Genomic DNA, 25,502 nt, shown 5'->3' with positions numbered 1-25,502 from the left:
GTGGTCTCAGGTATAAGTTTTCATCTGTAATGAGAAATTCTTATCTAAAATATTAATATAAAGCCTGAAAGTTCCCTATGAACCATGCTTTTAAAATTGAACTTGACGAAGGCACCAGAAATTGTTAAAGGATATAAGAAGGAGTTAGGCTTTTTCTTCAAATTCAAAAAGCCTAACATGACAAATCATAGTAATCTGAGGTAGTAGTTACCGTGTTTTACTTTGAATCTAAATCTTTGATTTTTGAGTATTCGAGGTACAGGGGTAAACCATAAAATTCTAACTTCATGACTCAAATATAGATATCCAGCAGCTATTTGTAGTGATTCTAGCAAAGTCTAAAGCGTTTATTGAAACATACTTTACATATATCGCACGTTGGAAACATACCCAGTGGTCCACAACTACATTTCAATCGCTAGGCTTTCGGGAAAATCTAAATCTATCCAGACTTCCTCTACTGTTGAGAGAAATTTCTTAAGCGTATGGTTTAACTTGCCAGTAAACTGCTTCCTCTAGAAAGAGGATTTCTGTTGACACTAGAACCAGGAGTGAGAGCCCACCCCCAGGCTCTCAGGCTCCAGATTCCATAGGCCAGGCCTGGCTAGATATCAGACGGACAAAGAGCCTTCAGGACTATTCCAAGAATCTGGCAAACAACTTCGATGTCTGTGTTTCATTAACAGCCTAAGGGCACTCCAAGTATATTACCAGCAGAGGTACGGACAGAGTAAGTTGTCTTGACCTGCTAAAGGGACATACAAGGGCAAGCAGACAAAAGAGTTCAAACAGGACCTTTACAAAATGTTAAACTATTCCTGTGGTTAATGCTCCTTAGCTCTAAAAATGTTAGCTTTCTCCCCTTTTCACACTTGGCTTAGCTGCTCCTCTGATCTGCAAACATAGAATTTTTTCTTTTGAACATTGATTGTCTTTTTTTCGTGCACTGATTGGGAGATTGTCTGAGACATCAACTTTGAGAGGGGAGCCTCCCGGATCAGACTCAGGGAGGAACAGGAAGGGCTTGGGGACAGGCGCACACACACCTCTGCTTAGTGCCAGGGAGGGTGAGGCTGCATTCTCCATCAGTGCAATCTCCACCCTTGTTCAGTGGCCACCTTCACTGAGAGCCAGACTTCTTCCAGAGAAGCAGAGATGTGAATCTGGAAACACTACTGGGGAGAGTGTAGCTGAAGCACTGCAGCCTTTTGGGATGGGGTGGAGGCAAGGGAAGTTTGAAAAGCTAGAGACCTGCTGGGTCTAAAGGGATGAAAATGCTGGGAAGCCCAAGATTAAAGTGCCAGGAGATTGGCTTCCTGATAAGAGCTCTCCTCCTGGCTTGCAGATGACTCTCTTGTTTCATAAGGTAGAACACAAAGGAACTCTAGTCTCCTCCCTCTTAGAAGGACACTAATCCCATCATGGGGGCCCCACCCATATGACCTCATCTAAACCTAATTACCTCCCAAGGCCCCATCTCCTAATGCCTTCACACTGGAATTAGTGCTTCAATATGTGAATTGGGGTGGGGGGGGCACAAACTTTCATTCCTAACAGTGTCACTGAATTTTGGGCTCAATCTGACTGTAATCTCACAAACATCAGACTTTTTCGTTTGCCTTTCTCAGAGAGCAGACGCTGAGACAAGGATACGGGTGGTAGGTGATCCCAGGAAGCATAAGTGAAAGTGAGGAAAGCAGGACTGGGGAAGGAGAATGTCAAAGGTTGTGTTAAAGTGGGTTTACTACTATGGGCATCTGGGGTTCAGTCCCGCTGGGGAGCCTCTGATATATGGTACTGTGTAATGCTCATCTGGTAACACCCCCATGTGATGGGGTGGTTGACAGTCACTCAGTGATTATCTGTCCTTCATTAGCTGGGGAGTGGGCACCCTCAAGAACATTAACTCCCTTGTAGTTTCCACTTTGTGGCAGAGCGAGCTCCTGTAGTACCAAAGAAAGTAGTCAGGCAAACACATGCAGGCACTGAGGTGGGGAAGCCATGGATGTGCTGGAGAGGTCTCCCGAAGCTGCTGGTGAACTTGGGTGGACTGGGGGAAAGCATCACATTCCTGATTCTTCCTACCCTTTGGACCATGTTGAGTAGACTGCCGCTGATGCTTTACAGTGGTTGTACCGTTATCCTCTGGGAAGCGTATGCCAAGAGAATTAGGACTGCCGAAGATTTACTGGGGGATGACACCTGTGAAAAAGGGGAAGAGGTAGGATTATGCAGAGGGAGCTGTCAGACCATAACGTGTCCCTGACATTTTCTGCCAGTCCCACAGGGAGGTCTGGAGCAGAGGACCAGTTTGAGGAATCCCACACTGGATGGAAATGGCTAGGCTCCCTCCGTCGTTGGCTTGGAGCCACTCCAAGAATGTGGGCTAACAGCTGGAGGCTATTGGGTAACCATGATCGTCACAGATGGACAGCAAGCTCTTTTGAGAAGAGAGCTGTGTGGTATACCTCTGTGTCTACCTGTGATGGGCAGCTATGAGCACCCAGATCTTCAATCACTGCTGCAGGTTGTCTCTAAGGACCATCATTATAAGATGTAATACTTATCTCCTTCTACCCTCAAGCCTAGATGCCAGCACTTCCGTTGGTTTAAGTTGCTTATTTTGGTGAGTGCCCAAGACCTTCACTTCTAAGAGGTCTGAACCCCTGGTGACCTTATCAGGCCATGTTTGCTGCAATTGCTTCTTTATGCTTAACATTGGGTGTGAAAGAACCAAGCAACATTCCAATGCATCATTTTTCCCTTTCCTCTCATGTAGCAGAAAATCTTGATAGTCTACCGGCAAAAGAGCACTGTTTGTGTCCCTTGGTATTAGCCTCTAGATCTAGGACCTCTAGACCTGCTGAACTTAACTTGTAGGGATGGAAAGCACAAATTTCCCAGTTGGGTCACTGGGTGTTAAGACAAGGGAGAAACTTAATTCCACTCCTTGGTTCCCAGACCTATATTGTAGCTCTTGGAGACACAGCATCATGTAATGGCCACTAGTTTGCTAGCAAAGTACACCAACACCATTGTGATGAGCATGATGCTTTCAAGTTGCAGTTCCTGTCTTGAACTGTTAGCAAACTCAGGTAGACTATGAAAGCAGGAATCACCAGTATGATTCCTTACACCCATTAGACCACGTTGAGTCTACTGCTACTGATACTTCATTGTGGTTGTGTGGTTGAGTTTCCTGGAAAGGGTACTCTGAGATACTGACTTAGGAATGCAAGGGTTTGGAGTATATAATGTTGATCAGAGGGGCAGAGGAAGGTCTAGGCAGAAGTCAGACTGGGATGGAAGATGGACCAAGAACCAGATGGAGAGTGCCATGGCAGGCATCTTCTGTTAGTCATCTCACACCAGGCTGATACGGCTGGGACTTCTACTCCTGGCTCACTTGGCCCCTGGATGTGGGCTGCCCTTGGGGGACTGACAGCTAGCTGGAGGCTCTTGCTGGCTGTGCTCCCTACCAAGCAGCACGTCCTTCCCTAAATGGAGATCTGTGTGGTGGGTTTCTTACAGAACACCCCATCTCTGCAGTTCATCATCAAACTGGTTCTTTACCCGGACAGGTAAGAGGGCATTTCAGTGACATGCTGGTCTGGCAGCTTCTAGTTAATATATGATAAAATCAAGGTTTCTGTAACCATGTGTCTCTGTAAGATGGATCGCTTGTTCCAGGTGACTTAATATGGATTTTTCTGCAGTAAGTTAGGTATTCTGGAAGCCCCTAGTGGTGCTAACACAGGCACTGTGCATGGAAGTGCCAGGGCATGGAAGGTAAATTCAAATCCAGAATAATTATCACAGAAGGATGGATGCTTCTCTCAGGAGGGGAGAGGTCAGATGTAATCACCTTGCCAACAAGAGGCTGGGTGGCACCATATGGAAGTTTAACGTCTGTTTCTGTTGCTGACAGGCCAGCTTTAAAACAATGGCAGTAGCTAGATTGGCTTTGAGAGGGAGCCATGATATTGGACCTGTGAAATGGGTAGACTTTTTTGCAAGCAACTAGGGGGCTGAGCACAGAAACCGGCTGACTTCTGGACAAGTCATCCTGTCCACTTACTGAGCACATCTTCTGTGATGAATGATCTGGTAGGCACTGCCTTTTGACTTAAAACCAACAAACAACTTAGGCCTTGTGTCTTTTCCCGTAGGTCCTTCTGCATGCCTCTTCCCCAGACCTCCTTGTCTCTAATCTTCTAATCTTGCTGCTTCCAGGACACTGAGCAGCCAGCCAGCCCGCCCATTTGCTAATGCATGGGATTCTGAATACCCATCTTAGACCCCCTCATTTCATAAGAAATGATGAAGTGTACTGATTGAACTTATGCCCACTGGGAGAATTCTCCCTCAGTGTTCCTTAGGGTATCCTCTAAGGAGTCATGAGATTGCAGCCATCCATTAACAATGAATTGTTACATATTGAATGAATCTGTCTACGAACCAGGGCTTTACTTTTCTCTCCTTGTCACAGGGATGTCTTCATGGGGCCACAGGTATGAGCTGAGAGGTATAAGTGCAACAGAGATAGGGGATGATGGGGGTGTGGGGTCATTTGTTCTTGTAACTTAAATGTGACCTTAGATTTTCTTGGGACTTTCCACAAATACACTATTACCTGTGTAACACTGGTGCCCATTGGACCTTATGCTTTTAAGTCTTACAGTGTCCAGCTCATCGTGGGAAGTTCTAAACCCATACTTGACGTTTCATGGCTAGGAATTCAGTCTCCATTAAGTCTCAGTATTATACTTGGAGCCGATTTCCAAGTTAAGTGTTCTATGGGCAAATGTATGAACTTACTCTGCAATCTTAGGAGTCTGCTGTTACCTCTCACATTCTGGCCATAGGTGTGTTCCAGAGCACTTGATACTTCTGATTTCCAGGTCTAACAATATAACACCAATGATAAGGTGGACCAGAAAGACCTTTTGTGGAAAGTCAATATAATCAAGATTCCTGTTGAGTTCTGCAGGAACTTGCGTCTATTCCTACCATGGGTGTGGCTGACACTGAGGTCTGTCAGGCTGTATTTTGAATGGCCAGACCACAGGTACTCAAAACTGGCAGGCTTTGGAGCCCACTGAAAAATGGTTAGGGGCAGTATTCCCAAGTGTGACATATGCTGTCTTTACAATCCAAAGAGGCCTACCAATTTTGAAGTTACACTTCCTTCATGGTAGGAGATAAAAGGTGCAGTAAATTGTCCTTTAATTTGGAAGTAGGAAGTGATGTCCTGCATGCCCTAGACACTTAAAAGCATCAGTGGTGTGGCAGCCCCTGAATCTTTGTAGGTTTACCTACCACATTCTGGCACATAGGTCTTCAATTCTAACAAAACAATGTCAGTAATAACTAGACCAGCAGGATCTTCTGTGGAACGCCAGTATAGGTTCCAGTCTTTTTCATTGATGGTCTTCTTGCAGATGTCATTTTGGTGTGCTCGTGAGAAGAGGTGAGCTCAGGGTCTTCCTACTCGCCCATCTTGGCCGCTCTCACCAACATAATCTGGAATGCCAATATAATCAAGATTTCTGTAGATTTTATTGTAGAGACTAGGAAAGTTGACATAACTCTAGGATGAGGCTATGAATGTATACTGCTGACTTTCCCATGAGAAAGCAAATTGATACTCTCTTCATTGAGGATTGAATACAGGAGATGCATGCTAAATGCCAGAAGTAGTGCTTTTTACTAATAAAGATCATACCTCCATGACAGCTGTGATAGTTCACTGTCATCTGTCTTGGTACTCCGAATGTCTCATCGAAACAAGGAATCACAAAGACCTCTGATCAAATGCAGGGTGACTTCTATTCTTACCGGCCAAGGGAGTAGGCGCACAAAAGAAGTTCTCTGGTTGGTCATCTTGAACCAGTGGTCAAAGTTCTTCTGTGCTGGGAAGCCTTTCTGGTCTCATTACTGAAGTTCTCCAAAGCACTGCTCTGTTCCATATTCCAGGACCTTTCTGATTGTCTTCCAAACATGAGTCCTGGAGGACCAGTTCCAGTTCTTTTGAGGCAGGACACTAATTGTCACGGACGTGTTCTTAATCTAGACATCCAGGTTTCTTTAGGAGAACTGGGGTTCCAGCCCAAGACGCTGGATGGATAGAAATGCAAAACAGCGACCTGCTCACTGGGCCTTAACAATTGCCCCAGGTATGGGAGATCATAGTAAACGGGATGCCCTAGGGGCCACCATAGGGTGGGGTTGTCAGCAAGAGCTGCCTGACTCCTGTGGCGTCTTCAGGTGGTAATCAGCCCTACATCCAACCCCCTCTCAAGTTGTGAGAAAATTAACTTCAGAGAAGCAGACCCTTCTGCCAGTGGGCACTCTACGTGCAAACTGCCTTACTGTCAAGCCAGTGGGGTGGGTGGGTGGAGTAGGGCCTGGGCAGGAAAAGATCCTAAGGCCTAGGTTCAGTGAGCTGCTCACTACGTATCAAGGTGTAATCACCTACTTTTCCAAGCCAAGAAGCTGTGCCTGACTCGAGGTCTTTACTCCTTGCTTGAATTTTTCTTTCTTTTTCTTTAACCATAAATGAAGTAGTTGCCAGTGAAACCATTGACTATAGCTCTAATCACACATTTGTCCTCAGACTGTAGCAGATAGAATAAAGGTCACGTTCACAAAGATCTGTCCTCTGTCTGGGGAGGTTTGGAATACAAAACCCATTTTCTTTACATCAAAAAAACATCAGCCTTCACCATTTTTAGAGACCTGATGTGGTGGTGAGGTTTTTTGAAGAGTGACGATCAGTTTGCCGTGAGGAGGTACCTGGAGTTTACTCGATCCCTGGGTGGCTTGAATGGCTCCAGGCTGTGCTTTTCTGGATCTGCCTCTGGTTAGATTCTTGTGTTGTAATGCTAACTGATGTGATGCTCACTGACTATTTCTAATCCATGTGGAAAGCTGGAAACCTGGATGGTATCAGTATGGTTCACAAGTCAGATGTGGTGGCACCATCTTCATAAGCTACTGGGTAGCTCTTCAGTTTACCTGAGCATTAGTATTGCCTGACGTTTGGGTGGAGGGAGCCATGACGCCAGTAGAAAGACTCCTTTAGAGGAAAGGAGGGAAGGAAGGATTCTTTCATGAAAGGTTTGCGGACTTATCTCTTCAGGAAAAGAGAGAATTTCTCTACCTGCTTCATTTTTAACCATGAAGTACAGGTCCTGGCTGAGCTGGATGAGGAAAAGGGCTTGTGTTTGGGACAGCTTGTCATCAGCAATTCCTATACTTGGAGACATGGTATTACCTTTGAGTTGAACAAATGTCCTGGAATTTCCTAGACCAAGCCCAGGGGCCAGCGTGAGGTGGGTGTGTCTGGGCAAAGGATTGTAACCCTGAGTGCTGGCAGATCTGGGGTGCTGGGAGCTGGGCTTGAAAAGTCTGCTCAAGGGAGTTGAAACTTCAGACTCTCTGCAGAGGTGGGGGTGGAGGGGAGGAGATACCTTGGCTGGCCTCTATTTTGACAACAGGCCAGGCTATGCGTAAACAGATGTATCATTGGATAAAATGTCCCATGACCAAAATGAGTGTTGGCAAATACGTGACAATAATTGTTCTAATGAAGTTAGAGTATTAAGTACAGCCCAGTGGGCTTTTTTGGGAGTCTTAGAATGGCTTAAAGGGAGTGACAACCGTTTTTGCTCTGTTCTCTAAATTTTATTTGTAGAGAATTGAAGATTAGAAGTTGTCACCTCTTGGGTGTCTTTGGCTATGGCTTCAACCTTAGAGAATCCTCATGTTCAGTGTCTTTTTCCTTGAAGAGGCTAGGCCTCCTGTTTATGGGATGGCATCCAGGTAGCTCATCCCCAAGGAATGAGAATCTAGATAAGGAGTCTACACTGGGAAACACGTGGCTCTGTAAACCTTGCTTGAGTGATTGTCGTAATGAAGCACAAGGCCTGTCACTCCTATAGGCAGTTAGCCTGTTACTGACAACCAGAGGGTACTTGTGTTCCTGTGTTGCAGGGAACTAGTACACTTCAGGTGTCTTTGGTTTTCCTTATTCTTTCATGATCTGTCCCTTGATACAGGAAAATGTTGTACACATTTCTCCATTAAAAACTGGCACCATAACATCTTGCCACATTTGACGTCCTTCAGAGACTAAAATTCTCAATTTGGTTCCTGCTCAGTGACTGAGCTGGATCTAGAATCCAGCCCCTCTGAGCTGCAGAGCAATTAATATGGTAGCAGTGCCCCTGGAGATGACACCCCATTACCAGGCAGCTGGGTACTGAAATCTGTTTGAAGTGTCTCTAAATGAAGCCTGTGGGCTTCTGGAATTTTCTTGCTGGGGCAAGCATTGAAGCAGCTGTGAAGATAGTACCTGAGTTTCCCCATCTTCCTCTGTGCCTAAGTGGCCTAAAGATGACTTCATTCCGGGCTTCCCCGGTGGCGCAGTGGTTGAGAATCCGCCTGCCGATGCCGGGGACACGGGTTCGTGCCCCGGTCCGGGAAGATCCCACGTGCCGCGGAGCGGCTGGGCCCGTGAGCCATGGCCGCTGAGCCTGTGCGTCCGGAGCCTGTGCTCCGCTATGGGAGAGGCCACAACAGTGAGAGGCCTGCGTACCACAAAAAAAAAAAAAAAAAAAAAAAAAAAGATGACTTCATTCCATGTCAACGTCTTACCTTCCTAGGCCTTCGCCTTGAATAATACAGTCTGTTATTTGTCAACTAAAAATTCTACTTCTTCCCTTTGGTTCAAGAAGCTTTTCAAATCATCTGTGAGGTTGCCTGCTATCATGAGGCTTAAAGACAATCATGTAGCCTCCAGTAAGTTTTTAGGGGATAATGACATGCATAAATGTAAATAGCCTAGGGTGGAGCCTTTGAATGCTTGGAACTTGGATAGCTGGGACCATTTTGTAGACAGAGGTACATCTCATTGCAAACTGAATTCAAACGTACATCCTTTACATAAAGCACTGCAACAGAGTCACGTGTCAGACTGTGTTTTCAGGATGGGATTTGCATCGTGAAAGCTGACATATGCCCTGGCAAATGTGAGGGAGATGGCTGGACTCAGCCTCTGCACTCACATCAAGCAGACCTTTGACGGCTGACCCTTTGTCTTATGAAATGACATCATTTCCTTCACTTGGGTGGATTCACACTGCCAGAAAAGTTCTGGGTTGCTCTTTGGTTCCTAATTGACTTGTGTTCAGTACAGACTTAAGGTGGAGGAAGGCATCCCTGTCCATGATTGAGATGAAGTACATCCCTTGGGCAGGTATCTGGACTGCCCTATGGAAGTGAAACATTCCTCACCCCAGTCCTGTTGCTGAAAACCTTGTTTCCTGCCCACGTTGAAGAGCCTGAGAGGACCTCTCTGGGTTATGGGAAGAAGGCCCATTTGTGCATCTGTTAGGTGCCTGTGTTAATGAGTTATCCCCTTGTATTGATGCGTTTATCATTATGTAATGCCGTTCTTTGTCTTTTGTTATATACTTTAAAAGTCTGTTTTGTCTGAGTATTGCTACCTCTGCTTTCTTGTCATTTCCATTTGCAGGAAATCTTTTTCCATCCCCTCACTTTCAATCTGTCTTTAGCTCTGAAGTGAGTCTCCTGGGAGCAGCATGTAGATGGGTCTTGTTTGTTAGACTTAGTGGACAGATTAAAAGGGCACCAATCCTGCAATATGAAAAGAGGCACACAGTGAGATTGGGTGTCTGCTAGGGAGGCTGTGGGTGGTCCTCAGTTTTCTCGATTTGGTTTGTGTATTATAAGCCAAGCAGAATCTTTAGTTCCAAATAACGGTATCATCACTGTGCAATAGTACACCCAGGAGGCTGATGATGGTTTACTCATTAAGCAGCAAAAGTTTCATTTCCTATGTGACCTAAAAATTTGAAGACTGAAAAACGGACATGTGAAAAGTCAAGTGTCTGGGTTTGGCTTCCCTAGAAAAGACTCCTTGATGGTGACTCACATGCATTAGGTTTATAGGGAGCGCACTTGGGAACAGCACTGGAAAGGAAGTAAAGACAGCAAGATAGGGCAGAAGGCGAAGTTCAACTGTGTATCCTCAACAGAAGTTTCAGCCAGCCCCGTGAGGAGTTCTGGAGCAAGAATGGCCCTCCAGAGTTGCCCTGAACTGAGCAACGCGGCTGGACCTCTGGATACCTCAGAGCAGCCAGGGAATGTGACTTCCCCCAGGGAAGGGGCAGAGTCTTGGGTGAGGCAGTTCTCATTGGAGTAAGGGCCATTCCCAGAGGGGGATGAGCATCTTGGCACTTCCAGTGCAGAGATTATCAGTGGTGCAGCACTGCACACATCTCAGGAAGGATGTGTATCGTGTACCCATCTGGAAATAAGCAGATCTTGGCAGATCTTTTTGTCCTGGGGTTATCCTCATCTAGTGAAATTTCCTTTTACTGTGAGTCTCAATTCCAGGGCCACAGGTCCTTCAAGGAAAGTTCAGGGGATGAACTGCAGGGTTGGGAGCAAATCTGGATGAATCCCTTCGGATCGGCATAAGAAGCAGCCAAAATCGATAGAGGTGGTTGTACCGAAACGGTGATATCAAGGGCCTTTGCGTGGTTTGGGGTCCTTTATCCCATTTCTAGAGACACCCCCCGATCTTCTTGCTAGGCTCCAAGTCTCTATCTGGGGACTCTCTGTAGCTCTGTGTGACACCTCACCCATTGCCACACACAAATTGATTATATCAGATGAACAGGGTGGATCAACCAAATCCCAGGAACACACCACCGCTCACCCGGAATGTCACTTCCTCCCTGAGGACTAGCCGATACTAGCTAGTGGTCAACTTTTGGTGAAAAGTTTACTCTGCCTACAGCATCTCTTCCAGAGAATCACCCAGAACGCCTGTCTTAGCCATAAGTAGTTTGAAAAGAAGCATAGTTTGTTTCTTGGATACTTAACTACCTTCACTTAATGAGGAAAGTCTGGGTAATTTGGGAGACTGCTAACATAGCTGGAAAGTCGGATCATGCCCTCACCCCAAAACCATCAGTGCTGAAGACCTGTCCATGCCCTTAACAGAGCTTAGTGGCCTTCGGTTGTGAATCTAGATAGGAGAATGTACCCGCTTCTAATTAAGTGGTCTCTCTGTACAGACAGATGACTACAACTTGGTTCTCACTGTCCTTGTTAATGCCAGGGGTTTCTGTGCTTGGTGTCAAGAAGTGTCTTAACAAGCCTCCTGGAGATGGCCCAGAGGTATACATCCATTCTGTACTCTGGGTAGAAGCAGTAGGCCAGAGTGGCTGATGGGAGGGGGTAGAGTGGTGCCTGGGCTTTAATGGTAGATGTTACTGGAAGAGCAGGTGATGGATCTGCTGGCATCCAGGCTATTTTACTAGGATGTATCTTCTCAGTGATAAAGCTTGGAGATGTCCTGGGATTGCTAGGAGGACTTTGCCAGGGTGAAGGGTGCCTTTAGATAATGTTATGGTTCCTTTTACATTTCTTGCTCAAATATTTGACTGAAAGTCATCTCTGTGTATGTCTCTGTTCTAGGTGTTTGTGGTACTCAAGGTAGAAGAAAGTGTTTCCTTGTTCTCCATGAGGGGGTTCTTGAAATCAGACCATGGGGTCTATTCAGGTTTTTCCTTAGAGCACCCTCCTGCAGAGCTCAGAGGTTGTGTCCCCTCAGGATGGACTTTCCTCTTCCACGCTAGCCTGTTCTGCATCGTGCATGTCTTCTCCTGCTCTCCATTGGCTCCAAACTGAACATTGTCTGACGCTCTCGTAAGTCTGTTCCCTGAAGGTTCATGGCCAAGACTGTTCTAGGGAACCTCAGAAGACTGGGTGGTGGGCTGATTCAGTATTCAGCAGGTGAAATCCAGGAGTATGATACATGTTAAAAGAACTGGGTGACCATCAGGGGATCTAGAACATATCTCTAGAGACACATCTGGACTAGCATCAAGGGTAGATTGCCCTGGGCTGAGGGGTCTAAGCAAAGACCGATATATGGTTCACCATATACTGGGGCCCAGCCTGCCCCCAGATGGCCTGAGTGTGAAAAGTTGAGCAGATCCTTCATAGACAGACATGATAGCATTCGTGGTAATGGGGTGCCAGTGTCCAGAACCATGGAACATAGAGCTGGGTGGCTCTTTATGGAAAACAGGGGAACATACCCTTATCCTTGAAAGATTGAGTGTTTCACAGTCCCTCCCACGAATTGCTGTAAGGTTGCTGTCTCTACCCTCCATCTTCTGAGGATCTCTGTTACCCTGATATTTCATAATACATCTATTTATCTTCCCCTTTCATGTTGAACCCCAAAGTAAAGTCACATGGGCAGACAAGGAACGATGGCTCACTTCACCCTGGGCCTCTTGTTCTAGAGGGAAAGTCACCTAGTCAGGTTGAACTTTGACCTCCAATCATCTTTACTTGATGTACGTAATTTTCTTAACTTTCTCTATGGTAAGGGACTTGGCTGTTTGCAGCTTAGAGATCGTGTTCTTTAAACTTCAGGAGAGTTAGAAGTATCTGAACCTTATTAGACATGGAAGGGATATTTTAGCTTGATTCTGTGTATGTGGGTCATCTTTGCCAAGGGTCTGGTGACCTCTATGTTGATCAATGAAGTTCCATTAGGGTCACCTCCAGCTGTTGAATGCAGCTCTCTGCAGCATTAAGACGACATCAATTGTTTAGGCCCCAGGGGCTTCTCCCATCAAAGTGTCAGGACCCAGTGTTTTCTTAACATTATCCTGTACAAAGAAATAGACCTATCTTAGTTGTCAATTGCCATTGAAGTTAAGATCTCTGTATTTCATGGATGCCTTGGTCTACTGAAGCTTATTCTGAGTTCACACCTGTGGGGCTCTTGTCTGTGTTGGTCTGCTGTTTTGTGGAAAGAATGCAGAAAGTGAAGACAAAGCTTAGCAAAGGGCACCTGGTCAGGACCACAGAGAAGAGTCCTGGGGTTGGAGTCCTGTACTCAACACACCAGACCTGGCCTCCAGGGCAAAGAATGACAGGCAGGTTGGTCTCCAGTCATAGCTTTCAAGATGTCACAATGTGGCAACTGTATTGTGTCCCCAGAGGGAAATGGAGCAACCTTCAACTCTGTTAACCTTCACTGTCTTTGTGCAAGCCCTCGGGGCAACAGTGCATGATGGAGGGGCGAGGTCTTCAGGCAAACTTTGGGGAAATAGGTGGAAGGTGGCTCATCTCATCTCTGAAGAACAAGCTTTCACCAGCCAAGGTGGGGCTTTATCCTTGTGTGCTGCTTCAGTGTAAAGAGTCTTAGAACTCTTGAAGGTTTTACCTGTGCTGTGCAGCATCGAAAGGCTTCATATTATTTGGACTTAGTCTCAAAGGCAGCTGGCTAGGTCAGGCCTTTCTAACGTCATTTGTATGGACGTTTCTGGCTGGCTGGTTCTTTGTTGTGGGAAGCTGTCCTGTGCGTTGTAGGATGTCGAGCAGCATTTGTCTATCATGACAAATGTCTCCAGACACAGCTGTATTTTCCTTGGGGAGCAGAGTGTCTCCTGGTTGAGTCAATGAGCTAGGTCCCTCAAGGAACACCTGAGGGCATCTTGTAGCTCTTCTCCATGAGGCCTTCATGGATGGAGAGCTGGATGCTTAAGTATTTTTCTCATGAGCTCGGAAATATGGGAGAAAACTTCAGAGAAAGGACAGGATGGTTCTCCCACTGAAGCCAACTCTCTCCCTCCTTGGATTTCCTCAGTTTAGTTCCTACAGCTTGGCATTTGCTTCACTTCCTCTTCTCATTTTGAGGAATCCTTTTCACCACTTGATTCTTGCAATGAAACTTGAAACTAGACGTATCTTTATTGCACACACCCCAGTGCAGCTTCTTGCTATTCGGGTCTGAATCTGAATGACCTTTACATATTTGTGTCAGACACTCTGGATCGTATTTAGTCCGTCTGGGGGATGCTGAGTAAGAAACTAGTGTCCTGTTGATACCTGAAGTGGCCTCAATCTCTGCAGGTGACCTAAGGGGTTGCATCTGAACAATGTGCTCCTGGAGCCGAAACCATCTTCCAAAGACTTGACAACTCTCAGGAGTTAAGTTAGGATTCAGGGTTTCTCTAGAAAAACAAATGCCAGGAGATTCATTGCAAGGTGTTGGCTCACATGATTGTGGGGTGGCTTGCCAAATCTGAAATCTGCAAGGCAGCCAATTAGGAAGTAGAGTCTGGAACTCTTGGACTGCAGCCTCAGTTCCTGACTTAAGTGGCTTTTCTTCATCAGGAAACCTCTGTTTTGCTCTCAATGCTTTTCACCTGATAGGATCAGGCCCACCCACATTATCTAAGATAATCTCCTGTACTTAAGTCCAACTGATTGAAGTACTCCTGTACTTCAATCACACAAAATACTTTTACTGAGACACTAGACTAGTGTTTGGAATAACTGGGAACTGTAAATTAGATAAGTTGATAAAACTGTCCATCACAAGTTTTAACTACCTTACTTCTGGAGAAACTGAGTCGAGTGAAGGAAATCAGAAAAGATACTTCTGTACAATCTGACTTTCCTATATACAGTTGACTCTTGAACAACATGGGTTTGAACTGTGTGGGTCCACTTTATGAATTTTTTTTTCAAAAAATAAGTACTATAGTACTACCCAATCTGTTGAATCTGCAGATGCAGAACCATAGATGTGGTGGACCAACTGTAAAGTTACACATAGATATTTGACTGCATGGGGGGTTGGTGCCCCTAAGCCCCCTGTTGTTCAAGGGTCAACTGTACTAATCTCTTGAAATCACTGGGTAGTTTCATCACCAGGATGTTGTTCCCAGAGCATAAATCAAAGCCCGATAGACAGCCACACTCAGACCTCACATAGGAGTACCCAGGATGTGCTACTCATACTGCATATACCAACGCGAGGTACGGAGAAGGGTTCCAGGCCAGTGTGGTTTCATGAATTCTTCTCTGGATCATTTCACGTGCTGCTATAGCTCATGTTGGTTCTATAGGCTTCCATGGACCTGGTTATGTGGATGGTATGATGAAGATGGGGAGGTAGCTATTTGGCCTCAACTTACGTTTTACTGGATGTCTTTATATTATTACTTGATAACTGATAAAGTCCCACCCTTGGGTCATTGGTTCTGTGGGGGTCTAGTCACAACCATGGGTGTAATTCTGAGAAAGTGAGAAAAGAAAGGATGTTTTCCATGGGAGAGATCATGTTTCTGTTTATGTAGGGACTATCCATGCATTTATTGCCTACTTTATACTTGGCTATAAAATACTGGTACCGGACAGACTTGACTTGCTGGTGAAGGAACTGGTGATGTTGGGACAGCTGGTCTTTGGAGACTCTTGCCCTTAATACACAGTGCTATCTGGATTGAGCAAGCAACCTGGATCACCCTAAGGCAGGCTCTGTGGCCTTCACTTGGGCCTCAAGTTATTAGAATGTACCATGCAGGCTCATGTTGAATCAAGCAGTCCATTTTCTAGGCAGACGGTCTCAGACTTGATCCTCACTATTCACGATGGGGCCTTTCTGTGCTTGGTGTCATGGAATGTTCCTTAAGCCTCCTTGAATTTGACTATAGGATGTGTGCATCCCTCCTGTGCTCTGGCCAGATAGGAGTAGGCTGCCGCACTGGTGGGAGAGGTAGATGAGGCACCTGGGCCGTCTGGGTGTAGACACCATCTTAGAGTTGGTCATGGATCTGCTGAAACCTGTCCTATTTGATAGGTGCATCTTTTTGGTAATGCTAGGAGACATCCTGTGAATGTAGGAGGACCTGGCCAGCTTGAGGGAGACCTTTGATAAGGCTGTGGTTCCCTTTCCATTGCCTTCCTTAATCCCAGTCAAATATTTGAGCATCTTCATGTGCTTAGCTCTATTCTAGGTGATGGTGGTTCCCAGGAAGAAAAGTTTCTTCTTATAGCCCATGAGGGGGGCAGTCCTGAAGGTGGAGCAGGTGGTCTGTTGAGGTTTGCCATCAACGTGGCCTTATGCTGCGTTCCGAGGCTCCCCTGCGTTGGCGGAGCTCTCTTCTTACCCGTTAGACTGTGCTGCTTTGTGAATGTAGTCCCCTGTTTTCCAATGGCCCCAAGCTGAACATAGTCCAACTCTCAAGTCTATTTCTTGAGTGTCCATGATCAAGCTTGCTTTCAGGAGCCCCCTAAGTCAAGGCAGAGTGCCTTGTTTTGTACTGAGGCGGGTGATAGCCGACCAAGTCATTTCAATTAGTATCTTAATTTTCCTCTTGGGATGCAGCCTTTGTGGAGGACATAGGGGCATGGGCCCAGTCTACCTCACCCCAGCTCTCTGGACCTCATTTGCAGTATGGAATATCTTCGTGGCTTTGTGCAGTATTAGGCCACCTTTCCTATGATCTAGTGTATTTATGTCTGGATATTGCTTTCTTGGCTGCCTCTCACCAGCATGACCAGCTCCCCTTGATAGGGCTGGATACCTCACACCTTCAGCTTCATTCTTAAGTGCAGCAGAAGCTCATAAGAACTGACATTACAGAGGGACTAAAAGGAGGGTGATAAAATGGCAGGGGGAAGCACCTGAGAGCTGGAGGGCATAAGACTGGACACTAAGCACACTTACCTTTCACTCTAGATGCTCCAAGGACCTGAGGTTCTCTATCGTGGAAGGTTGACTTGACAGACGTGAGGTTGCTACCGAGGAGCATCTCGTGTTAGGTGCACAGGGGCTGGTCTCTAGTGTCTGCGGCAGCACAGCTCCGTGGACTCCATTGCTGGCAGCCGGTGGATGAGCAGGGGTGCCAACAGCTGAATGAAGAAGAATAAGACAAATATAGCTCCTGAAGATGGCCCAGTTAGCTCCTCTGAGTTTAAAATACCTTTGAACCTTATCAGGCACAGAGGGGGTGTTTTTAGCCTGAGTCTGTGTTCGTCTGCCTCAAGCAATGGTCTTGTAACCTTGATCCATGTTGACCAGGGAAACTCAACTCGGGCACTTTTAGTTGTGGAATGCAACTGCCTACAGAATTTACCGGGCAATAGCAATGTGAAGCCTGCAGAGGTGTCCCCCACACTGCTGAAATGTTGGGACCCAGTGCTCATCTTGAGGTTACCCTGCATGAAGAAAAAAACATTAGTTGGCTAACTGCCATTAAAACTAAGGCGTATTGGGCTTCCCTGGTGGCGCAGCGGTTGAGAATCTGCCTGCCAATGAAGGGGACACGGGTTCGAGACCTGGTCTGGGAAGATCCCACATGCCACAGGGCAACTGGGCCTGTGAGCCACAGCTACTGAGCCTGCGCGTCTGGAGCCTGTGCTCCGCAACAAGAGAGGCCGCAACAGTGAGAGGCCTGCGCACCGCGATGAAGAGTGGCCCCTGCTTGCCGCAACTGGAGAAAGCCCTCGCACAGAAACGAAGACCCAACACAGCCAAAAATAAATAAATAAATAAATTTATTTAAAAAACAAAAAAACCCCCAAAAAAACCACTAAGGCATATTAATTTCACAGGTGCCTCAGTCTACAGAAACTTAGAGTTTGAATTCATACCTGTGAGGCTCTTATCTGTGATTCTCTGCTGCTAATGTGATGAAGGTATGCAGGAAATGAACACAAAGTTTAGCATAGAAAAGGAATCTGGGCAGGACCACAGAGCTTGCTGTCCTGGGGTCTTAGTCCTGCATCCAGCACGTCTGATTTGACCACCAGTAGAAAGAGTAATGGGTAGGTTAGTCTCCCAGTCACAGCATTCTAGATGACGCCAAATGGTCTCTGTGTTGTCAGTGTCGCCAGAGAAAAAGCCAGCTTATGTTCCATGTCTTGAAGGAAGTAGTGTGTAGTAGAGGAAGGGTCTTTGGAGGAACTTCAAAGAGATAGTTGGAAGATGCCTTATCTCTCTGCTCTAGGAAACAAACTCCAACAATTTGGGTTGGATTTGTTTGTTTTTGTGTTCTTCATGTCATGAATATTTTCAAAATCCTAAAGGTCTTACCTGTGCTCCTAAACAGGCACCAAAAGCTAAAAATTGATCCGATTTTCTCTTGCAGAAGTACCAGCTGGTTATATTTCTCAAGCTCAATACTGTTGAAATTTTAGGCTGAATGATTCTCTGTGGGAAGCTATGCTGTGCCCATCATAGGGTTTTTGACAGCATCCCTGGCCTCATAAAGCCATTAGCTTCCTTTCACAAATCATAACAACTAAAAACATCTCCCTCCATTGCAATATCATTGAAAGACTCTGTCTCTACTCAAGAGCACTCTCTAGAATTTTAGACTACTAAAGCTCCTCTGTCACCTATAGACCCTTCTGGTCTTGCAGGAGAGGTTTCCTGCAGGGAAGCTCCTTGGGCTGCCCAAGGCTGGCCGGCCAGCCTGAGCTCTTAGACACAGAGCCTGGTACTATGTAGGGGAGTCTGCCTGCCACCCAGAGGAACTTGAAACGGAAGCTAGAAGGTTGTGTTCCCCACCAAGAGAACTAACCTACCTGAACTGAGTCAGTCTTCCACTGCCCCCTCCCTGCCATCTTTCCTGCTACTGCTCCGTCTGGGGAATTGGTGCTCGGGAAAGAAGCTGGCACAGGATTGAAAAAACTCTCAGAAGTGCTCACCAAGGGATTCAAGCGCCTACTGACCTTAGGGTCACAGTCCAGTCATTTACCAGTTGATGGAGCCAGTCTGATCTTTGGTTCTGTTGCTGAGGCAAACTTGGAACTTTCTTGTCTCAGTACAATCCACTGACCCACAGGAGATTTGAGAACCTTGAATAGACTTGCTTGGACAATGTGGTTGGCCATAGGCTTGTCTTTCCTCTTACAAGGTCCACAGATGTCATTTTCAGTCAGATGACCAGGCGTTTGGTAGGTGAATTCCTTTGTTGGACATCCTCCCTATCACCTTGGACTCCATGGGAGTGGGAACCTCCATGCACGTATGTACGTGAAAGTTGGTTTACATTTCAAAGCAGTATCTTTTTATATTTTTAACTCTTTATCCTTGGATGGGTAAAGTGAACTTTTTGACGTCTGTAAGTAAGTTCTATGCACCTCTATTTTATCATGTACTTACGTTGTATACAGTAGTGGCTGATTCTGTAAATGGATGTGTTGTACAGAGGACAGGAACATCTTATTTTACATCTTTGTCATTGCATTAAAGTGGTGTCATTGAAGAAGAAAATAGCTTGGTTGGGGGCAAAATTACCCCTCGTTGAGAATCGCTGCTGAGGTAGGTCTTTCCTAGGAAGACTAGTAGGTGTCCTGCAGGAACTTTTCCACTGGTTGGACAATGGGTGGAGTGTTGAATGCTGATGAAGTTTCCTTTGATTCCAGAAAGTGGGGAGAGTTTGGACGACCTCGGTTAGAGGTAGGATTTCCCCAAGAGAACAAGTGCTCTACCTCCTTGGACAAGTTCCTTAAACTTAGCTCATACGGCTTCTGATTATTCTCGCCCTATCCCCTCCCACTTTGGGAAATCCCTTTTCAACTCTTGAGTCGTATTCAGCAATTTGTAGCTCAGAGTCATGTCCCCATGTTGTATATGTCAACGTGAGTTCTTAGTATGTAAGTTCTTCATACTTAAGTATCTGAATCTGACCTTTTGGTCCTCATGTGGGATGCTCTCCAGTCACGTTTGGCTTGGCTGGGCACATGCTGAACGAAAAGCATGTCTCTCCTCTTGATGCCACTCCGAGGTAAATCCCTGGAGGTGACGTGAATGACTGACTACCCCTAACCATAAACAGCTCATTGCTGATAGCCACGAGTTGGATGACTTTTGATCACTCAGAAATTGATAGACTTAAAATCTCAATCCCTGATTGATGTCTTAGGAAAGTGGTTAGTTGTACAAAAACACTTTTCTGGTTTCCAACACTGACCACTGTTTCTGCAGCCATTCTACTCAAACCTCCAGGTATTGTCCATCAATCAGATGTCTCATGGCATGAGTTAGAAATCCCTAATGCCTGATTCATTTTGATCCCTGGGATCTTTCCCCTTGCTGGAAGGACCATGTGGAAAAAAGAGGACCTGCGATGTTTGAGGCAGCTGGCCGTGGGATATTTCTGCCCTCAAATAGATGCTGTTAGGTGTGGGCTGATCAAGTGTCCTGCAACATCCCAGACTAAACACAGGGGCCAGTATAAAATAGGTGTGGCTGGGTGAGGGGTGCTGGCAGATCTTGGGGGATGCGAACTGGGCCAGAAGCTCACTCATGGGAGTTGGAGTTACACGGGCTTTTGCAGAACCAGAGAAGAGGGAGAGGACAACCCTTGGGTGGCCTTTGGTTTGCTGGTGGTGGACCAGGCTGTGAGTAACACGTGAATTATTGGATAAATGTCCCATGACCAAAGTGAAAGTCGGCAACTTTGTAGGTGTTCCGATGAGGTTTTGTTGTGACATTAAACACAGCCTGGTGAGACTTTTAAGAGATAAGGTGGGATGAGAGGCATTCAGAAAGTTTCAAAGGAAGTTAGCACAATTTCTCCAAATTCATTCCTCCAAATATCTTCAAGTTTCATTCCTCTTTAATTGGAAGCTGTCAACTCTTGAGTAGTTTGGCTTTAAACCTAGGAAATAACTCACATGTTAGTCTCTCTCCCTGATAGTGGAACCCATGTTCTCAAGCTTCCTGGGTTTTTAGCACCTTCCTTAGCTGTATTCCTGCTCTTTGCAGGTAAGAGCAAAGAGCTCTTGTTTGCCCAGCTTTGGGAAATATTTGATCATGATACACCTTCTTGTGGGGGATGATGGAGAATGAGGACTGTTAAGCTCTGATCTTTTACAAAATAATCACAAGCATTTCTAAGCATGTGGGGATCTTCCCTGAATGTATAGCACTTGCAGGGAATAACACCCTTCTGGGTTTTTTTCTTATTCCTTTACTGGTCTTTGGCACAAGTGATTTGAGCATCATTCTCTTCATGTCAATGGAGAATTGTCCTCCATAGGACTTGCATTATGGTGGAGTGGTGTAGTGTAAAGACCTTATATTTGAAATTTGCTCAATGGCTGACCTGGAACCAGAATTTAGAAACTCCAAGCAGGTGAGCATGGCTGGCCCCATCACCCCCAACAAGATCACTGGGACCCATCCTTTGTCAGCACTTTCCAATATTAAATGTGTTTTCTGAATGAAGTCTGTGTTCTCTAGTATTTTCTTGCTTGAGTAAACAATATAGCAGCCATAAAATCATCTGGGTCTTGCCTTGAATGCTTCCTCTACTACTGAGGGCTTTGTAGAAACTTCCTTGACTCTCATTTCTTGGTAGACAAGAAGGGTCTTTGAGTAAAGCATTTCATCCAGCAGGAGCTGAATACCAGGAAACTGAGGCTGTTTCTCCTTCACCTGGCAAGTTGACCCAACCGCATTCCAGTAGCTACCTACCCCAGGAGTTCAATTCTTTTGGGAAAAGCATGTCACCGAGGCCTGGATTCTCCTGGCCAAGCCTATTTCAGATCCTGTTCATTGACCAGGTCAGTTCCATTGACTGACCAATAGTCACTCTCTAGATAAGAGTTTTCTCTCAGGATTCATATGCTAGACCCCAAGGCTGGGGTTGAGGTTTGAGCAACTCTGTCTCCGTCAAGGTCAAGTGAGCCGAGAGGTGGGTTACCACCTACAGAGTTACAGATCATGGACATCTGAGGATTTGCAGGGGACCATGTGCCTGGGGAGGACACTTTGTTCTGGAGGCAGTAAGGTCAGCACTGAGGCTGGAGAAAGAATATCCTCACGTAGGGGAGCAAAATTTGCCACCATAAAACATCTCTTTGACATGAGGATTAATTTAGGCTGATTACCTTTAAGAAACAGGAGGTTCAGGAAGTTTTTCTGGTTACCCCCCCCTTAGCTTCCTTAAAGAATTAGATAAAGGGCCTGTTCCTGGAAGAACACCCATCACCAGAGTTACCTGCGAAGAATATGGGCTAGGTGTGGTGGGAGAACCTGGCAGGGTCTAGAGATCAAAGTCAACCCTGTGCCCCATTGTTTCTTCAGGGCCCAGCAAACATTTGTTTTTCTCAAACACTTGCTTTTCTATTCTTCATGTGAATTGCCTTCCTCCTATTTCAAGTCCCAAACTACTACCTCCATCCTCTTGTCTTTAGCTAAAGATGTTATTTAAGGTGAAGGCTTCAGCATTTTGGTGAGTTTCTTGGTTTTCCTGGGTCTCATCCACGTTATTACACTTGATTTTTTCTTATTAACCTTATGTCATTTGATCTTTAGACCCGTCAGAAAAACTTACAAGAGTAGAAGATTTCTTCCTCCTCAACAACCACTAATTGGAGGACAAGTGAGAGCCTAGAATGGTAACTGATATTCCATAGAAGCAGGCAGAAGAATGAGAACTAAATACACGTCCAGGGTCATTAGAGTGGGTTGATCTTACTACAGTTGTACAGTTTTTGTACCTACATCTGACAACAACATAAAAAGCAGAATGCTGTGAATAAGAGTTCATTCGGGGCCTTAAGAATTACAGTTTGGGGGTACAGATTTGGGTAAAACCAAAAGAATGTTCCAGGGAAAAGAGTCAGAGGCTTATAAAGATAAAAGTGGTAAGTTAAAGTTGCCTGCAGAGAACTGGGACTGACTCTGCAAGTCAGGAAATATTTGTGCTTAAGGAATCATGAATTATTTTATGGTAAAGGTCTGAAAAGCATCTTGCTTTTCTGGCTGATACTCTGTATGACTTCATTAGGACAATAAGTAGTCAAGAGGTCAGATTCCATACAAGCTGAGATGTGCATAAGTCACACTTCCTTAATGGCCTCCCTGCTCCATTTTGGAGAGCTCTCTTAGTGATACCAACTCCATTTTGCTTTTCCTTTTCACAGTTCCTCTTGATCAAGATATTTCTGTGGAAAGCACTGATAACCATTTGGTTATTTGGCATAGGCATCGACTTCCTTGGCACTGGGAAGGCTCATTTCCAGAGTCACGTCCCATGACTGGGGAAAGAGGTGGTTGTGTGAGAGGTATGTAACAAGGAGCCATCTGGGATGTGAGTCTTAGATGGCCTGCAAAATATGAGATTCCTCCTAATGAAGATCCATGAACTCCTAGGAGTGGTTAATCTCCAGACATCAAGCTATCATAATTCCTGTGGAAGGCATCATAGTACAGCAGCGAGAGACACAAAGCTGTAACAACTTAAAGAATACACACAGTAATTAATATTGCAAGAATCAATGGTAATGTCATAAGCAAAGATTTTGGCCTATTTTCACCTGAGCCAAACGAACTTTTTAGTATTTCTCCAAGTCTAGGTATTTGATCATTCATTGCATTTATTTGCTTTTTCATATGACTTAAGTGGGTGATGCTAGATGATTCATCTGGTATAAAAACACAACATTCAGTTTGTATTATAGCACAAGTATTATCTTGAGAGGCTGTAATGTCAAGAGCCACTTCATTTTGTAAGACTGCCTTATTAAGGATACTTCAGAACTTAAAAGATTTAGAACTTGTTGGCTATCATTTAGGGCTTCTTTAAATCTGGTTAAAGCTTCTCGATGACTAATGACATCTTCAAGTCCCAGTGAGGATCCCACTAGTGAAAGACTGATCTAGCCCATCTTTTAAGTTATGTTCACTAGAGGCCATGTTGAAGGTTATGCAGATATGCCCTTGATCTCAAGGAAATTGTAAGGTACAACCTTCTCTACACCTGGGAGGGAGCCAAGGCCAGAGGTTAGTTCTACAAATCCATTGGATTCCACTTGGGGCCTACCCAATAAATACTGAGTCGTCTATCCCAATCAGTTCCAAATCAATCACTAGCTTTTAAAGTGATGTGGTATAAGAATCATGTAATCATCGAAGATGTTGGGTGGTCTTAGGTAAGTTCATCTTTATATGGTTGAGCTGTTCCCACCATAATGGGGCTTTGGTACTTGGATGTCCATAGCCCAGTGTCAACCATATAAATCCATCCCATAATTGGGGAATGGTGCCCTCCAAAGGACAAGAGGTGACATTCTTCAGTTTCGGTCTAGTTCTTAGATTGGGACTCGGTAGCATTAAGAGAAAGCAAATACTGGAGTATAGAGTCATTTAAAGTTTGGTTGATTGACCATTTGTATGAGCTCCAGTTAGTGAATCTGTGGTTGCTAGGTACTACTGGCCTTTCTTCTAAAATGAAATTTCCTAAAGCCAGCTAGTTGAATACTTGTTGTAGAGATATCTACCAGGGTTACCCAGAAGTGCTGGCTAATGGTAGTTACCCACAAATCCAATTTCACTTTTATAAATTTTATTTATTTATTTATTTTTGGCTGTGTTGGGTCTTCGTTTCTGTGCGAGGGCTTTCTCTAGTTGTGGCAAGCGGGGGCCACTCTTCATCGCTGTGCGTGGGCCTCTCACTGTCGCGCCTCTCTTGTTGCGGAGCACAGGCTCCAGACGCGCAGGCTCAGTAATTGTGGCTCACGGGCCCAGTTGCTCCGTGGCATGTGGGATCTTCCCGGACCAGGGCTCGAACCCATGTCCCCTGCATTGGCAGGCGGATACTCAACCACTGCGCCACCAGGGAAGCCCCAATTTCACTTTTAAAACTAGCATACTATTTTGCCCATAGGAGAAAAACGTTTGAATCAAAAGCATTGATAGGTGGAAAAAGGCAAAAAATTACACAAGTCTGGTCCCAAATCTTGGAAAAGCTGTAGACAGACATTGCCTGCTTCCATTATCCTGGCCTTTGTCTGGTTAACTTTAGTTTCAGCCTTCTAGATGGTTGTGAAATCCAGGCAGGAGGTGGTGCCTTATTTAAATGAGAAACATGAATCTAGGAGTCAATGACCTTAAGTTTAGTGGCACAAGGGTTAGTTCACAATACCTGGTAAGTTTACCACCAAGGAGGTTGGAGGGCATCTTTGCAAAGGTGTCATTTCCAAGGCATAGTTGCCAGGTTTGAGGTCATGATGTTTTAGGTCTTCATCTCCCAGAAGTATATTATGGAAAGTTGCTCTACAAGCTTTGTATTAATTTCAGGGCTTTAGTTAATTCCTGGCAGTAGGTGAGATTTCCTTTAATCATAGTAGCTTCATATATTCCTTCCTTCATCTATTCACATGGATCCTGCTAGTAACAATTTCAAAGCAAAACAGTCTATTTTCTTCTGAGGAAAGAGATCTTAGATTAAGCAAAACCAAAGGTAGTACTTTGGGCAAAGGCAGCCTAAATGAGTCAACTAATTTTGCCAGCTGATGTTTAATTATTTCATCAGTGTGTTCTACCAATCCAGAGTACCGGGGAAGGTAAGCTCAGTGAAAACGTTGCATAATTGGCCAAATGTTACAGACTAAAATTTGTCCTGTAAAGTGGGAGCCTCTGTCTCTACATAGTTCAGAGGGAATTCCCCAAGTTGGGATAATTTTTCTTTTTTAACATCTTTATTGGAGTATAATTGTTTTACAATGGTGTGTTAGTTTCTGCTTTACAATGGTGTGTTAGTTTCTGCTTTACAACAAAGTGAATCAGTTATACATATACATATGTTCCCATATCTCTTCCCTCTTGCATCTGCCTCCCTCCCACCCTCCGTATCCCA

At 45.2% G+C, this 25,502-nt stretch overlaps 1 long non-coding RNA gene across 1 annotated transcript in view; it reads left to right on the top strand.

Annotated features, from left to right (window-relative positions):
* The window catches only part of LOC112063761 (uncharacterized), a 96,174-nt gene that overhangs the window by 21,662 nt on the left and 49,010 nt on the right, over nt 1-25,502 (top strand). The window lies entirely within an intron of this gene.

This window comes from Physeter macrocephalus, chromosome 7 (genome assembly GCF_002837175.3).
Source record: "Physeter macrocephalus isolate SW-GA chromosome 7, ASM283717v5, whole genome shotgun sequence".
In the NCBI taxonomy this organism is placed as follows: domain Eukaryota; kingdom Metazoa; phylum Chordata; class Mammalia; order Artiodactyla; family Physeteridae; genus Physeter; species Physeter macrocephalus.
The sequence above is the reverse complement of the archived record's forward strand: the minus strand, read 5'-3'. Positions and strand labels throughout refer to the sequence as shown.